Raw genomic sequence first — 17,454 nt, 5'->3', positions numbered from 1 at the left:
TTTTATGGAACAACGCATGCTTATATCTTTGCTTATCTTAAAGACATATTTTCTGGGCTTACCAAAGTCCCAACTTTTGATACGGGACAACTTAAAGACACAGAACTTTCCACTACATAAATTTGTCAGTCAATATAAACAATAACTAGTTAAAGATACCTAGAAAAAAAAATCTGTTGTACAATTATCAAATGGTAAATAAGTTATATTTTCTTTTTAATAAGCGATACGTACTTCTGAACTAGGTTACATGTAAAAATATGTTCAATTAAAGTATATGCAATTACAATAAAAAATAGAAAATAACATTTTAAAGTTGGGAAGCAATATTAAGAACTAACTCTTCGCACTACAGTAGAAGAATCTCTTTAGTAAAAAAAACATTTATCAAGTTTTTATAGTTACAAAACACTAAATAAGAATTTATAAAAAAAATTGGTAGATGAAGTTGCGATAGTAGATGAGCAAAATTATTTGGTTTTCATTACAACATAAGCAACAACTAAATCTGTAAAATCAATTCTGAATTCATAGAATAACAAATTTTGAAAACTTTTTACTTAGATGTGGCAATCTGTTTAAAGAACAAAAATGAATGAGCAGAAATCATGGGCGCGTTAGTAGGTAAGGCGAGCAGCAGTTCCCCAGTGTTGAATTTTATGCTTATTTTCTAGTAGCTTTCATTTAAATTGTATGAATGTTTATACCAAGCTATTAGACGATTATGTTTTCAATACTTGCTATTTGTGCAACATAGAAAACAAATGTTCAACAAAATTTGTTTTCCTACTTGTAGCTGCTGATTATATAAGACATTTACTAATTTCTACAGGATATTAAAAAGGGCTTCATCAGATGCAAAAAGGTTGAGAACATATAATTTAAGCATAGGAAAATAAAATGGAATTTTAATTAGTACAATTCAGATATAACAATCAATTCAGATCCGGTAAGAATATTTTTTAATTTTCTAATAATTATGAATTGAATGTTAGTACTTGTAAAAATTTTTATCTTTTCCATTATAATTTATTTTTCTATTACCTTAAATATAAATAAAAATATTTTAATTAAAAAAACGAATTATCATGAATAGAAAAGCTGTTAGTTGCATAGCCTTAATGCAATAAGTACTCAAAACTGTGAGATACATCACAGAAAAATTTGTTTTACAAACAAAACTAATTATGTCGATTTTCTCACAGATCAATTTGTTTTATAAACAAAACTATTTGTCTACTTTCAGACAGAAAAATTTAGTTAACTTAATATGATGGATATTTACATAACTTAATTAATTAAAGTTCTTTTTTTTTCTTTTCTTTTTTTTTTGCTAATTCAGTTTATAAATTATTAGTCATTAAAAAAATGGTAAAATTTGTTAATGCGAGTTTTATTGGTTGTTTTACTTATTTTGGACCACTCACTGGGAGACAGTACCTTTGCTAAAATAATTGGAAAGTTTTGGCAACTTCCTTACACTGGCCTGCAAGAAACTAAAAAAAAAGTTACAGTAGAGAGCTAACTTGAAAGATAAAACTTGTAAACATCCCTGGCCAAATCTTTACAGATCTCCTTTTTAAGTTTAAAATCTTTTTAGTGTCTCAACTAATAATAATATAGTTAGCAGGAACAGATACCAATATGGAAATATCCTCCCACAGAATATTTGTAATTATCTACTGATTATTAAATATATTTCTGCTCCTTGGTTAGACAGTTTAACAGGTCAAAGATAGTTGGGATAGATAGTTGGCAGTCAAATAACTAGAAAAATTTCGGTATTATGATCTGAAGTAGAATAATCGCTAAGACTTGGCAAGTTCCGGGCAGCAAGAAATTGGAAAGAAAAAGAAGAAAAAAACATCACAGAAGAGGAACAACTCGAGGGAATATAACTTGTAGTCACCATTCGGTAAACCTCTACATTTTGTTTTATTTTCAAGTTTGAAATCCATCAGGCTCCTTGGAAGTTGCTATTGGAGCATTGGAACACAACACAGAAATATCTACAAACAATTGTTTACAGTTTAAGTTTGAAATAATTTGGAGCCTAATCCATTATCTCTGAGACCTGATGGCTCAGGGGATAGAGCGTTTGACTTCCAATGAGAGGAACTGGGTTTGAATCCCAGTTTTAGACAGAGGGGAGATTTCCACATTGTGATCTGTGGCAGAATAATCGCAAAGTCTTGGCTACTTCCGGGCAACGGCCAGTGTGAAATTTAAAAACAACATCACAGAAAGGGACCAACTCAAAAGGTATAAATTCATAGCCACTTCCAGGCACATATCAACATGCTTTTTTTTTTTAATTTGCAAGTTTAATATCTTTGGCACTTTGGCAGTCGTAGTTGGTGCGACAGATCACAATATGGAAATATCAGATTGTTATAAGGAGGCAAAGTCCCCATACGTAGAAGTTATCAATTTGATCACAAAAGAAGCTAAAACTTCATATCCATTACAATTATCTTCATTGAACTCTGGTGGCTCAGGAGAAAGAGTACTCACTTTCGAATTAAATGAGCTGGGTTCAAATCCTAGTGATTGGCGATAAATAAAAATTCAGCACAAGGCTTGCACAGACCACAGTGTTTTTACAAAATATCCTCAATGGTAGGCGGATCATGGGTTAGAGTCTCCTTGCCGTCAGGCTAACCTCGGGAGGTTTTTCTCTCCATATAATGCAAATGCGGGTTAGTTCTAACAAAAGGAAAATTTCCCCCAATACTTGAATCAGGATTTCCCTTGTCTTCTGGACTGGTTTTAAAATTACAAGGGAACGGAGTAGAACATTAGTAGTCGAAAACCCAAAAAATTGGGTCAGCTGTTCAACGACAGTTATAAAATAAAATCCATTTGCTCTACATCACTGAACTCACCCCTTTTTAGGCAGAAAACAAATTTTTTCATACTCTGAAAAAGGTATTTCCTAAACATTTTACCCCACTACTTAACTAACTTTCCTAATAAAGTTAGTTAAATAGTACGTTTGTAACAATTTGAAATTTGATCATTTAAAAAAATTAGACAATATTAAAGATTAGGTCAGAAAAATTATGATTCGAAATCACTAATATGGTATATATGAATAAAAGTAACAGAAATGTCAAATAAAAAATATACTCTAACTTCCATTATTTATTTAAAAAATGAAAGTCAGAAACTAATTAACTTTCAAAACGTTTTGACTGGGGAAATTTTAAAATTCTCTAAATTGAATCACTTTAACTAGAATGAAAAATAATATACATCAATGAAAAAGGTTGAATAACAGAAACCTGCAAAAAATTCTGCAGTGAATAAAACGTCAATAAATAAACAGAAGAAAAGTTTAATCAATAAACATTATGAATCTTCCAAATTTTTGCATGAGGGTGCAATATTTTGTTATAGTAGACATTTACCTTAGAGTTGTTAATCAACAAACAAAAAATAATCAAGCGAATATCAAATTTATTAAGAAACAAAAATTAATGCATCATTTCTAAAACATTCAAAAACGAAAACAAGAAAAACCGCGAAACGTCAACTGTTGCCAAAGAATTAATAAACTCTAAAAATAGATTTTCCGAATTTAATTCATAAAACATTTCCGCCTGCCTATTTTTTATTATAAAGTTGTTGTTGTTGTTAATTTACGCCGCACTAGAGCTGCACAATGGGCTATTGGCGACGGTCTGGGAAACATCCCGGAGGATGATCCGAAGACATGCCATCACAATTTTTTTATTATAAAGAAAGCGTTTATGAAAGAGACTTTTGCGTTGGCGGTTTACTGGCGAATGTGATAATGGTTTCTGACACCATACAAAGGACCACTCTCAATGCTTAAAATTTTTCACATGCAAATGAGAACTTAATTGATGAGTTTTTCATAGGTTAAAATGTTTACCAACCAGGTTTTCATTTGGCGACGAGAACCTTCACTTGCATGATCGTCTCGAAATGACCTTCCTTACAATCGAGCCATACTTGTTGCATGCGATACACGCCCCTCCGGTTGCTATTGAGGGAGAATGAGAATCTGATTGGTAAAATATGTTCACTCATAAATTTTTTCTCCCTACAGGCTACCAAAGTAGGTGAGCCATCTGCCCTGCAGAAGATCGAAATTGCGATGAATGTCTTTGGATCATCCTCATGGATGTTTCTCAGTCCGTCACCAATAGCCCATTGTGCAGCTCTTGTGTGAAGTAAATAAAAAAAACCTTTCTTTTCCTCCCGATGGCAATCGGTGGTGTTTGAATCGCATGTAATGTGAAAGAAGCAGTTCTTTTTACATTCGATTCGCGCAACTCTCAAACTCAATTAAAGAAGGACAGCTGGATTCGTGGATTCTTTTGCAGGAGGATACGTTTGATCTATCAGTCCTGTTCTTCAACGACGGTGATTGAACTGCACGAATCGAATCTCATGTAGTGAAAGTGGCCCGGTAGGAAAGGTACCGCATATGCGGAATTAAGTATGGGAATATACGGTTAGGTTTGGAAATCCCATTTGAGATCGTAATGCTCTGATGCGCCATCTAGGAAAAATACTAGTTCCATGTCTAAAAGTGTAATTTTGTCATACTAAATTGCGCTAAAATAAATTTTCCCCAAAATATGGTTCGCAAATACAAAAATTCTTATTTTATGTTATATTTTAGTAATATTAAATTAACTAGCATTCACGAATTTTTACAATAGAATTTAAATCATTCTGTTATTTTTTTAACCTTTCCTATATCATTTTCTGCATAGAAAAGCATAACTTATTAAATTTAATTGTTTAAAGTTTAATTGACTGTGCGGATAAATCATATATAACTCAAATTGAATTTGTGCATAACTTTATTCAATCATTTAAAATAAATTGCGAGAATTATTAAATTACGATGAATAGTGAAGAAATTTTAGAAAAAATTATCAGCAAAAGTGAAAAAACGAGTAGTTGATAAACGATGGGTATAAAGGAGATAGAAAATGAGAGAGTAAGATGAGAAGAAAAAAAAACAATGTTGGATTCTTTAGTGATGAAAGATTAAGTATTCGCCATCGCAACGCTCGAATATGCCATCTGGAGAGAAGACCGGTTCCATGTCTTGACCTGATCTCTGCCCTCTTCTCATCATCTTAATTGCATAGGAATGTACTATAATATTTTTTCCTTTCTTAATATTTTTCGAATTTAACGGTCAAATATATTTTTTAAATTTTTCATTACTCTTTTTTTTTTTAGAACTATGTTTAATGTAGTTTTCTGTTTCAAATAGTTTCCTAACTTAAAAGTTTTTAATCTATTTGAAAATCAAGACAGAAACTACTTTCTTTCTTTCGTACTTCTTTCTCCTATGTCTCTTCGCACGCTAATGGTTGGAGCATGCGAAGTATCGCCATAAGTAGAAAGCTCTGCCCAACGCCACCTGTAGCCCGTTTCGATCACCAATTGTGATGTTAAAAAATATCACTCTCTTTGCTTCATAGAAAATACTCTAAATCTAATTATAATTTTTTTTCTCTTTTTCAATTTCTTTTTGATAATTATTAATTGTTTTGAAAACTTCCATTTATTTTTACTGCAAATCAAGTTTTTTTAGTATTATTCCGGAATTTTAAAAAATGAAAAATGCTAGGACATTGCGGAAATGAAAGTCTTATTTAAATCAAAATTAAATCATTAAGAGGATTAGAAAAAAAATTTCTGAGATATATTTTAAAAATGGGCAATTCGGCCTATTGGTTAAAAATGCACTATCGTTGTAATAGCTTGGCTAACAAATATACTAGTAAAAGGGGTTTCTGATTTAGGGCAAGTAAATTTAAAGAATTACTCCGTTTCACATACCCTTATAAGCAGCTTCGCTCTGCTTTATATTCGGTAAAGTATCATAAGTTATGTTGAATAAAATAAGAAGTAAATAACATCAAAAATGTAAAAACATAAAAAATTTAAAAAACAAAATCTATTTTAAAAATAATTTAAAATAAAATATTAGCAAAATAGCTTAAAATAAAATATTTACAATTCGAAATAAATATTAATAACAATATATAGATGTAATACTAATTTTTATTGTCCCTTACCCCTCTTTCCCCTGATAAAAGACTCGATCTGCGATGTAAAAGTGTTAAGTCCAGCAACTCTTTATAATAATTATAATAGCTTATGTAAAGTTGATTTAAGTATAAATGTTACGTATAAGGAAAGCTAAAACAACGTGAAAAACGCAAATAATATCATATAAAATCTTCATATGTTCAAATTCTAAAATCTTAGAATATTATAAAAATAAATGTTTTTCAAAGGACATTAAAAGAAAAACAATCTTTGCCCTTCGTCAAAAGATGATCTGTTGCCTAGAAATATGGAGGCATTTTTAATCAACTATACGAAAGCTTTTCCCAGAAAGCACGAAAAACTGAATGGTTTTATTTAATTATTTATTACACATTTGAAAATTTTTTTTCCTTTTATGTTTTAAAATACTGTTTTGTGTCTGACTTTATAACTTAATTGCTGGTTAGCACTAAATTATTAGCAAGCATATTTTAATATACAATATATAAAAGAGAAAAATAAATTTTTCTACAGCAATGCATAAATAATTGTATAATACAATACTATATTACAAACAAAAAGTTTATTATATAATATAGTTATTATATTATATAACAAAGTATATATGTAACACAATGAAGGCAAAAAGGATAATTAAAAAAAAGAGAGCCAAGAAAATGAAGAAAAATAATAATAAGTTTCATTTACTGCGTATTAGCTACAAGTACTACATAGAATTCACAAAATAAATAAAAAATATTGATAAAATAATTTTAAGAAATATCTAAAAATTTAAAAAAATATTTTAAATTAAAAATCCGGAAAACAAAATGAGGAAAAGATATGATCTCGTCATCAACTCACACGATTATATTCGCATAAAAGAGTGCTCTGAGTGCATACTTTTTTGTGGATTGTGTGTGTGAACTGATGATGAGATTATATATTTTCCTTCTTTTGCTTTCCATCTTTTTAATTTTTATTTTCTTCGATTTTTATTTTTTTTAAATTTTCGAAAATTTATTTTAATAATATCTTTCCCTCTCTTTATAAAAACTTTATATTTTGTCCATGTTTTCTCTCTCTGTATATATATATATATATATATATATATATATATATATATATATATATATATATATATATATATATATATATACACACATCTGCTTAACGTGAAACTGAATAAAGAATAAGTAACTGTTTTATTTATTGTGAAAGGGAGGAGGTATAATAAAACATAAATATAAAATTTATGCACTAAATGAGATTAAAAAATTAAGAAATATAAAATACCTATAATGGCATGACACATATTAAGATGCAATCTTCATCGCTTGAGGGGAAGACTCCTTATGAAATAATTATTGCAGATTATCACATATATTTTGAAATCAATTTCCCTCGATAAATTCGAATATTTAAGCCTCATATTTTGGTGACGAAAGGTGACTAACCTCTATCTAGAAACTACGGTTAATAAAAAGAGTGGTCCAAATTTTGGCCACTAATGTTAATTTTACTTTTTTTTCGTATTTCACCATATTTTTAGAGCTATTTATGTAAATCAAAAAATTTTTATCACAATTATTTAAATCATTTGACCAAAGATAATTTTATGCAAAGAATAGTTTTTATTTTCATCATTCTATTTAACATTGATCAAAATATATTTGGAGATCATTGTATACCAGTTTTTATTTCGCTTGAAATTTTAAATGACAAAATCCAAAAATTGAGCGAAGTCAGTGTAATAGTTTTTAGAAAATGAAAATTTAAAAATATAACCTTTTCTCATTATTTTATTCTGAAAGTATGCAATAAATTTCTTTACATATTTTTATTAGTTCATAATTATATTAAAATGAGTAAAAATTAAAATTAAAAAACTTCACTGTAGTTCTTCTATTTCTAATGGTTTAATTCTACTTAAATATGGTCCAAACAGCAACATATTGTGTTAAAATTTTGTTACAGTTAAATTATAGTCTTTCAAAACTTTTTGTAAAAGCTTAAATAAAGCTAAACAACGTGATAAAAATTAAAAAAAAAAATTTTTTTTAAATCTTTGTGCGTGAGTTTCTGCGCCTCTGTCTTTTCCGCTTTCATTCTATATTCGAAGAAAGTTCCTCCTTACAAAATCGAAACTATAGTACATTTGCTTATGTGGTATTTTTGTGCTTTTTTTTCACATTGTATAGTTTTATTTATAAAGCTTATTTATATGATTGACATGTAGCATTAATTCTTTCATACTGGTTGTAGAATAAATATGAATGAGTATTATTTCTTATAATTAATACATGAGTGTTCTTCGAAAAATTACCTGTATAGATTTATCTTTTCTTAGATCACATAGAGTCTAACGTTTAACAGAGTTAGATAAGAAAAAAAGAACTAAATGAGATAAATAATCCAGAGTTTCAACTGAATGTTTCCAACATAAGTCAATAGATGTCTCTACCAAAACTTGTGCTTGAAGAAACTTTAAAAATACGTTGTTATGAAGCAACAATAGAGCATCTTTAGTATTACTCATCTATGTTGGTAACTAGGTGGTTTATAAGCTTTTTTAAGGTTATTCAAGATAAATATAATAATTGAAATTAAAAATATGTATTTGAATGCATTAAAATATAACCTTTAAAACTTACTTGTTTGAAATTATGCACTTGGATTTTGCAAGCTAATATTTCTGAACCAATCTTTTCGTATTAAAACGTCTGTAACTCAATCAAGTTATAAAAACTAACGTATAATGTCTCAAATAAATACTTAAATTATTAGAAAAATGAAGAAAAGAAAAGAAAAAGAAAATTGTTTTCAAAATCTTAAAAGATGATTATCAATGTCATTCACAGCCAAGTGAAGAAATGAAATAAACACAAACATTTCATTTGTACCAAACTGCTGGTCAAGTGTATCAGAAGTGTATCCTTGTTGTTGAAAGAGCGCTGCACCCGAAATTTTGGGCCAATAAGATGCTCCGAGTAAGTGTGGCGATAATCACTTTAATAGGTACTTTAATGAACTCTCCAGTTGGCCAAGTGGTCAACAATCGAATGCCTACTTTTTTCGAGTTCGAACAACAACAAAAACTGAAATACTTTCATTATTTGTTTAGCTGAGCTTTACATAATTTTATTAGTATTTCTAGAGTTGCTGATTCCATCATGAAAAAATAATAAGTTATGGATTAAATTTTGATTAAGGGATCCATAAATAACTCCAGCTGGTCGTTAATGTTAAATAGGTTTGTAGCCATGTAGCCTTTTAATTTGAATTTATTTATAAAAGCAATAAGCCAAAAATGCGATAATCAAAACGATTTGAGTTTAATTGAAAAATTTGTAATCTTAATAGGAATTTTTCATTGTTGCATTTTTGAAGTATTTGTTATAACAATATCACACTTCTTTTTGCTATATTTCTTATATATACAATTAAATAATTTTGAAACCTAAGTTTTGGATTTTATTTAATATGATAATTAAATACGTGTTTTTTAAATGGGGCCCACTGGATAATTCCACCTTGCGTTCAAATTTGCATCTGGCCATCCAAGGGTTATTTCCAGGGTTATTCCTGATCATTCAAGGATACAAGATTTAAAACCGAAATTATGTTCTGTAGGCTTAATTATGTAATGAAATATGTTTCGTTGAATGAATAAAAGGTTATATTCATGCGAGAGTTAATTACTTTGTGTATTTATTAGAGAGATTCAAAAAGAAAAACACAATAATGAATACATTTAAATCAATTGAGTGGTGCAAGTTTTTTTAAAATACCCTTACAACTTGTTATCGAGTTACAACGATATTTTTGAATAATACACATTTGAATCCCAAAACTAAAATTAAAATATAAAGTATTGTTATAAAAAAAACACAGATAATAATTTATTATTCAATTAGAATTTAAATATAAAAATAATTTCCAGAATAAACTCAAAGTGCGTTTAAGTTTTATAAAAGTTTCAAACTTAAAATTGAAAAAGAATTAAAAATCTTTTCTTTTCCCAAAATTATAGATTGATAGCTTTTGTATGTTTAAAACGCGGACTAAAAAATCTTTTAAAACAAAATCTGTCTGATTAAAATATAATTTCCATTTTACATTTCTAACAAATAAGCTAACAAATAGTATAATCATAAGCTAACAAATTTTTGACAAACAATGTTTACGTTTGGCAAATTACTCATAATTCGAGCCCAATTCGTTTAGCGAATTAAATACTACGAAAGTAAAGCATGTATCATACATGTACAATTTCAGAGTGAAGGGATCAACAATATCTCGGTAAGTTATTGTCTCCCCAAAATCACAGTACATAAAATTGGTTGTTTTTCCCCATAGTTTGAAGGAAATAACTGGCAGTAGAAGCAGGGTTTTTTGCGAATCCATACATATTGTTATCAGTAAAGGGCCCCTTGTTATCACTATAAAAGGGGGAAATAACTTGATATTGTTAGTTATGGGAGATACAGCGATTGTATATTTCTATTAAAAATAAAAAATGGTGGGAAAATTCTGTTATGAATAATATAAAATTATTCTATTTTAAAGCGAAGCAAGATATCACGAAGATAAATTCATGATTCGTTTTCTTTATGTTTAGTTTTTAAACTGTCGAAAGTTATACTTTTAAAATTAAGTTATAGCTAAAATTTAAATATTTTTATTGCTTTACATATAAATTGACTGCAACTTTCTATTTCAATTAGTAAAATGATGCGACCAGTAGAGTACGGATTTCACTCTCAATATCGATATTAATTTTAATGTAGTACTACTGATTAGTCAACATTTATTTTTCAATTAAAACGATTAAAATATTGTTATCTAAAATTACTCCTGCCAATTTTAAAGCAAAGGAAAACGCTAAATTTAAATCTATATCGAAATAAAATAAGTTAATATCAGCTTCTTAAATTTTGAAGCAAAATAATAAATTGCTGTAAAATAGTTTTTTTACTAAAAAAGTGTTGTAGTTGATGCATCTTCTTTTATTTAAAAGTAGTTTTTAACTTGGGAGAAAAAAGTTATCATTTTTTAAACAAACGATTCTATAAATGGTGCAATTTCGGAATAGTTTTCTTTTTTACAGATATAGTATTTAGTTTTTTTTTTCTTTCTAAAATATGATATTTTTTGCATTCTTCTTATAAAGTTTATCAATATTATTAACATATTATAAAAAACTCAATTTACTACACACATCACATATGAATTATTTAAATGACATAATTGTAAGATTTTTTTAAATATTTTTCTCCTGAAATATGAATCCACTGGAACAAGTATAGTTTTATATCAATATCCTTATGTTATTTTAAGATAAACTAAAATATTGAAATGTGTTTTTATTTAAATTTGAAATAATTAAATTTTCTTAGCATTTCAATACGATAAAACAAATTCAAACCATTAAAAAATAAACTAACCACTTTAAGATCATTGAACATAAAAGACGAACTGGTAAAATATTTAGTAAGCTATAGGTTGTCAGGGGGAAAAAAAAGAAGACACAAATGACAAAATCATGAGTCAAAAGTAGAAACTTACAAAATCACGAATAAAACAAAATCGAGCGATTGTTATCCTTCTCGAGTTATATCTAAGAAAAATGATATGTAATATGGCATTGTAGTTGGTAAGAAAAAAGCATCTCCTTCACTACGGATACAATTTCAGATGTAGGTTTTGCCACATTTTTATCTTAGTTAATTTTTTTTTTACTTTAAGGGCCATTGTCCAGTATTACAGATATTTTTTTAACGGTTTAATACGATTGTCATGTATATATCTACAGATTCACTGTCAAATTTAACATGAATTCTAAGCTTACCTTGTATCTATACTAACTTTAGTGTATCTTAATACCAAAAATGGTAGCAACTACTTTACACCAAAAGTGCTGAAGTGAAACACCAGAGATAATTCTTGGTATTATCAAACATCAAATGTTCATGGTGACGTGAAATTCCAGAAATATTCCTTTTTAACGTAAAGTAGTTAGTTGTCACCTGTCTATGTGTTCAGTAACAGTGAAGTTCATATTGGGTTGATCAAAAAGTAAAAGTGAAGTTCATATTGGGTTGATCAAAAAGTAATTCCGTTTTTTTTTAATTTTTATTTTTTATTTTTATGAAAGGTGATTTTCTTATTCTGAATAAATATTCAACTGTCATATATTGCCCATTCTGGTCCAATACCTTTTGTCAGATTTCTGGTAGTAGCATGATTCCACTCGCATAAAATTTTTGTTCTTAGCTAGCAAAAAATGATCCAGTCGATTTTCGACCTCCTTATTTGAAGTGAAGATTTAATCGTCTAAAAAATTTTGATCATTGCTGTAGACGACCCATTTCTCGTCTCCAGTAATGACGCTCTTCAAAAATGGATAATTTTCTTGATGTTTGAGAGGCAAATAACATATGTCAAAACGACAAAACAAATTTCTTTCCGTAAGAGCTATTTAGGGAAACTATATGAACTTTGAGATTAAGCCTTAGATTTTTCAAATGATCATGAACGGTCGAGTTCGATAAATTTAATGTCGCAGCGATCTCGCGAGTTGTTATTCGCTGGTTTGCATCAATTAATGCCTTTATTGTGTCTTCAGCTTAAACTGGCTTGGTGCATGTTAATCAAAATTTCACCGGATCGAAATCTTTCGAACCAGTTTCAGCATTGGCGTACTGTCAGTACTTCTTCTCCTTACACATTGAATAATTGAACAGTATTTTTACCTTTTAAATAGTTAAGAAAAGAAAATATGTCGAAAGTTCTGTTTTTCACTTTCCATGTTTGAAAGGGCACTAACCAAAAACTACTGAGTAGAATTAATCAAACTTTTTCACAAGCAAGCTTTGCTATATCAGCTGTCAAAATATATATTGATTAGTGCAAATTTGACTGCGAAAAAATATAATTAAGTACTCTGTATGGAGAAACGACTACCCAATAATAACAATAAAATACAATATACATGAGATTCAGTAAAGTTATTTTTACGGAACAGTTAGAAGTAAGAACAGTTAATTTTGGAAACATGCACAGACAAATTCTTAAAATAAAATTACATAGTTTGTAAATCAAGCGTAGTGAAGAAAATATTAAAATGAATTCGAATGAGGTTTACCATGAGCTGAAGCGGGTAGAAATTAAGTTTTATAAATTTATTTTATACAATTGACAGATATTTAAAGTTTAAAATTTAATTATCCTTATTACACAACTAAAACATACATATATTTTGTAACAAAAAACTTATGTTTTGTAAATGCATATCAGTGTGCAGGACAACAGCAAATTCTCGCTGTTTCGTATTTGTTTGTTAACACTGATAAAATCAGAAGTAGGCCAACATTAGCGTGTATATAAATGAAAACAATTCACAAATGGTGTGAATGCGCTTGAGCTTGGTGTCAGCATTTCACTATATTGGAGTTTAAATTTAACTACATCCTATAAAGCATGTATGGACATTCGATTTGATGTTAATTTAAAATAAAGTGCTCTTTCGAAAAATTGCCTGGAGTTTTCCAACAATAGATTGGGACAGATATTATTACACATTGCACTATAAAAACAGTGTAATGTATATTACGATTTCGGCATTTGTGGTGTTGTTTAAGGTACTATTCGTCGAAGTTTTGGAGTTCGCAGTTTCATTCAATTCCGTTCATTTCCTGCCCTTTTTTTTATAAATTGTAATTGTGAAGTATATTAAAAAAAGAAAATATTATTTGAAAGAAGATAAGCAGTAATAAACTGTAATTGCATCATAAAAAGAGGAAAGAAATAATTAGAAATAATGTAATTAAAAATTATGACATTTAACTTCGATTAATATTTTTTTTCTTCAAATGGCAGGCACTGAACATTATTCTTCTCCTTAGAAGTTGCCGGAATTGTTACTCATTTCACGTTACCCAGCGGGCACCTGTGAACCAAAGTCACGGAGGTGAGCAACGTTACCCACGCCACACTGCCACAAACCCGTTTATAAGGTGGGCCATATTCACACACAACAGAGGACAACACAAGAGAGAGAAACATCGGCGGAACCAGAGCGGGATTCGAACCCGCAACCATTGGCTTCGCAGTCAGGCGCGCTAACCGCTCGGCCACCTGGCCGGCTCTTCTATTAATTTAGTATAAATTTTGAATAAACTATACCAGACAGCATGATAAACAGGTTATAAGGTCTATTAATTCTATTTGGCCAAAGGCATTGCCACCGAAGTCTTAAAATTACCAAATAAATGGTAAAATGGTTTTAATACGGCGTGAACACCTATTTTTTTGTTGGAAGATTTACTTTTTAGAGTTGTCTTTTTGCTGTTTGTGTAGGTAGGCAATAAATTTTTAATTTTGGAAATCAGAATTTCGGATATTACGGATATCAAATAATTTTCTTTTTCTGAATCAGAAATGTCTTTTACAAACAAATTGGATTTTTTTTCCAAGAATTTTTTTGCTTGAGTAAATTATATTTTGATGCTCCATTCCGGACATGCTATGCGTTTCAGGATGAATAAGATTTATGAGTTTTTTTAAATATTTGAAACTGTTAACCTGTGCTAAGAATTGGTTGAGTAAAAACTTGTTTTATAAAGATTTCTACTTCCCATTTCACCAAAAACGGTAATATTTAAAATGTGAAAACGTCATATTTCTTAGTTAAAATGATTAATATTTACGAATTATTCCGTTTGTTGGTATTTAAGTAGTTAGAAAACATTTAATTAGTTCCTATGAAATATGATACAATTCATTAAAGTTTTGCAAAATAATTTAATTTGCGACAGTTAAAGCGCGTTTCACAATGCTTGTTATTTTTTTCAGATTCGCTGAATCAGACGTTTTGGCGAATTTGGCCTCAACGTTCATGATTGAAAAATTTCTTCTAAGGAGAATAATAATATAATTTTTTAGTACATCAACATAATTTCCAGATCACACGAAAAGGGAAATGATCAAAGAACTTTATTGCATTGAAATATTTAAAAGGAAAAACAGCATGGAAGACAGAGGTATCAAAACAAATTTTAATTTAAAACATCTAAAATTGAAAAATCTTTTCACGCATTCTCAGCGATAAAAATCAAACCATTCTGATAATTAATGCAAAGAATTCTAAATTGAGGAATGCGTTCTTTGTCTAACAGACTAATTCCAATCTACCTAATATTTAAATTAAATTGACGATTAAAAGCTTTTACACTTCTTTATCTTGAATGTTTGACGAATTTGGAGTGACAATATATTTTTATTTATTTTTTATATTAATCATGATATTAGAAAGATCAAAGAGACATTGTAAGATGAAAGCGAGAATGAGTTAATTAATAAGTGAAGGAAAGGAAAGCGCTTCCTTTTGTGGGAAAAGGATTTATTTTCCCCGTCCTCTGAGTTTTTAATTCAGCAACGTACCCACAGTAAAAAGAATTGTTTGGAGGCGCCTCTTAACAACTCTTTTATTGGCTCAGTAGGAGAGAGACAAGGTAGGGCGCCCTTATCGAGTCTGCAAAGGTCGCGCTCGTAAATAAGGTACCTATGAAGACAATTTCTGTGAGTTCTTTAAAAGTCTCATTATAAAATGTATCTAGACCGACTGCCATCTGTTATGTAAAACACATTAGGTAGCCCATTTTTGCTCATTGCGGTAGCGTAGCAGATAAGGATTTAAGTGGGACCCGCGGCCATAACAAGCGTCGACCATTAAGCGGGGCCCTAGATAAACCTTCCATCGCTCAAACCGCCCATCATTATGACCAAAATTTTCATTCACCTCGAGGAAAAAGTTTTTCATTCGGTCTCTTTCCATTTTGTGACGAATTCGGGAGAAGTTGTACCCGGATAAAGAAGTCTGCCCGCTATCAATCCAGGCTTATCGGGTTTTGGTGCGCGCAGTCATTATTGGGAGATTACTGGGGGAAAGATTTGAATTTTAATGCTCACCAAGGGTGGGGGTGGTGAGGTGGAGGCGCGGATATCGCATCGCTATGGCCATTTTATGCAAGCGAAGCGCTTATCAGTCGTTGCGGAATGTGACAATGGGAAACGGCAATGACTCAAGCCAAGGAACTGTTTTGCCCGTGAGGTATTCTTCATTACGTGAACCTCTCGACTAATGGCGTAGTTTGCTTCTTTCTCCTTTTGGCCCCCTTTTATGGCGGGAACGGTTTAAAATGAAGCCCCGGCCCGCTATCGCGAACGCGCACGCCCCACATTCGTACTCGTTAAAACGGGATAGTTTAAAATTAATGGCTTAGCGCGTCCTTTTCAATTCAACCATAAGTCTTATTTATCATGGAAGCGCTCGTAACGGGGAATGACAGTCGGAGATAGGTAAGAGCAATTGGACGTCTCTACACTACCAAAGGATTTTACATACTCTTTTAAGTGTGCCACCCCTAAGGCTTCCTCCCAACCTGGCCACCTACCTGCCATAAAATGACGCTACCTTATTCTGCATAGATGTGATTCCAATCGCACTTTCTTTCCCCTTCAAGGCAGAGATATCAAAAAACTTTTCAACGCTACCCTAGTAACTCGCGGCTTTATTTTACGCCCACTATTTAATGAGATTTCCTCTGCGTTTTATGACTCCCTCTTTTCCATACTTTTGTTCCATTTCCGTTTTACCAATGAAATCAAATGGGGGGCTCTGGTACAAAGTACGTTTCGGACACAAACCCATTTTCAACACACAACACAGACAGAATTTGACCTTTGATCGCTGATAGCAGCCAATAATAGTGTATCGAAAGGGATGTGGGAAAAAATAACGGAAAATTTAAATGAAAGAGTATTTGTACCGGGGAAAATTTAAAATGTACACCGGTATGTTGAAATGATATGATAAAAAAATTTAATTGAAAAAGATTAATGAAATATTAAAATTTTTAAAAATAAGTGATACATTAAAGCATTCGAATTCATATTAAACCAGTGGACTAATTTTTGATTGTAGATTTGATTTAAATTTTTGCCAACACGGGTCTTAACAGGACGCTATAGTGCGGCAGAAAACTTCATTACAAATTCTTTTTCACCTACATAAATAATATAAAATTTAATGTTTAGAGAGAAGTGAGTTCACGTAAATTTAGTAAACAATCAAGTTTCAAATACGGAGAAAAAAAAAATTCAGCAAATCAAAATGCAAACAAATTATGTCAGGATTATGCAGTGTAGTAATCGTGCAATAATTTGCTTGCATTTTGATACTTTGAAAACATATTTTCAGCATTTGAATTTTCTTGGTTTGCAGTATGTTTACATGAACTTTTCTTTTCTTTAAGCTTTAAATTATTTAAGTTGAAGAAAGAGAATTTGCCATGAAGTGTTTTTCACGTGGTATAGCGTCCTCTTAAAAGCAACTTGAAAGCCAGT

At 30.1% G+C, this 17,454-nt stretch overlaps 1 protein-coding gene across 12 annotated transcripts in view; it reads right to left on the bottom strand.

Annotated features, from left to right (window-relative positions):
• Positions 1-17,454, bottom strand: part of LOC107453665 (cytosolic purine 5'-nucleotidase) — a 136,599-nt gene that overhangs the window by 74,889 nt on the left and 44,256 nt on the right. For 2 of the 12 annotated variants that reach the window (XM_043040067.3, XM_071187378.2), the window contains exon 1: positions 63-154. The exons of 6 other annotated variants lie outside the window; for them this stretch is intronic. The gene's annotated coding sequence lies outside the window, so the exon portion shown is untranslated. Of the gene's footprint in view, positions 1-62; positions 155-3,284; positions 3,607-3,725; positions 4,160-17,454 lie in introns of those variants that run through there. 4 more of the 12 variants (XM_087154628.1, XM_016070563.4, XM_071187384.2 and 1 more) reach the window with 4 other exon arrangements.

The sequence above is a fragment of the Parasteatoda tepidariorum genome, chromosome 11, assembly GCF_982258835.1.
Source record: "Parasteatoda tepidariorum strain Cologne lab strain chromosome 11, Ptep-v5.0, whole genome shotgun sequence".
Taxonomy (NCBI): Eukaryota; Metazoa; Arthropoda; class Arachnida; order Araneae; family Theridiidae; genus Parasteatoda; species Parasteatoda tepidariorum.
This window is presented reverse-complemented; position numbering and strand designations above follow the sequence as displayed.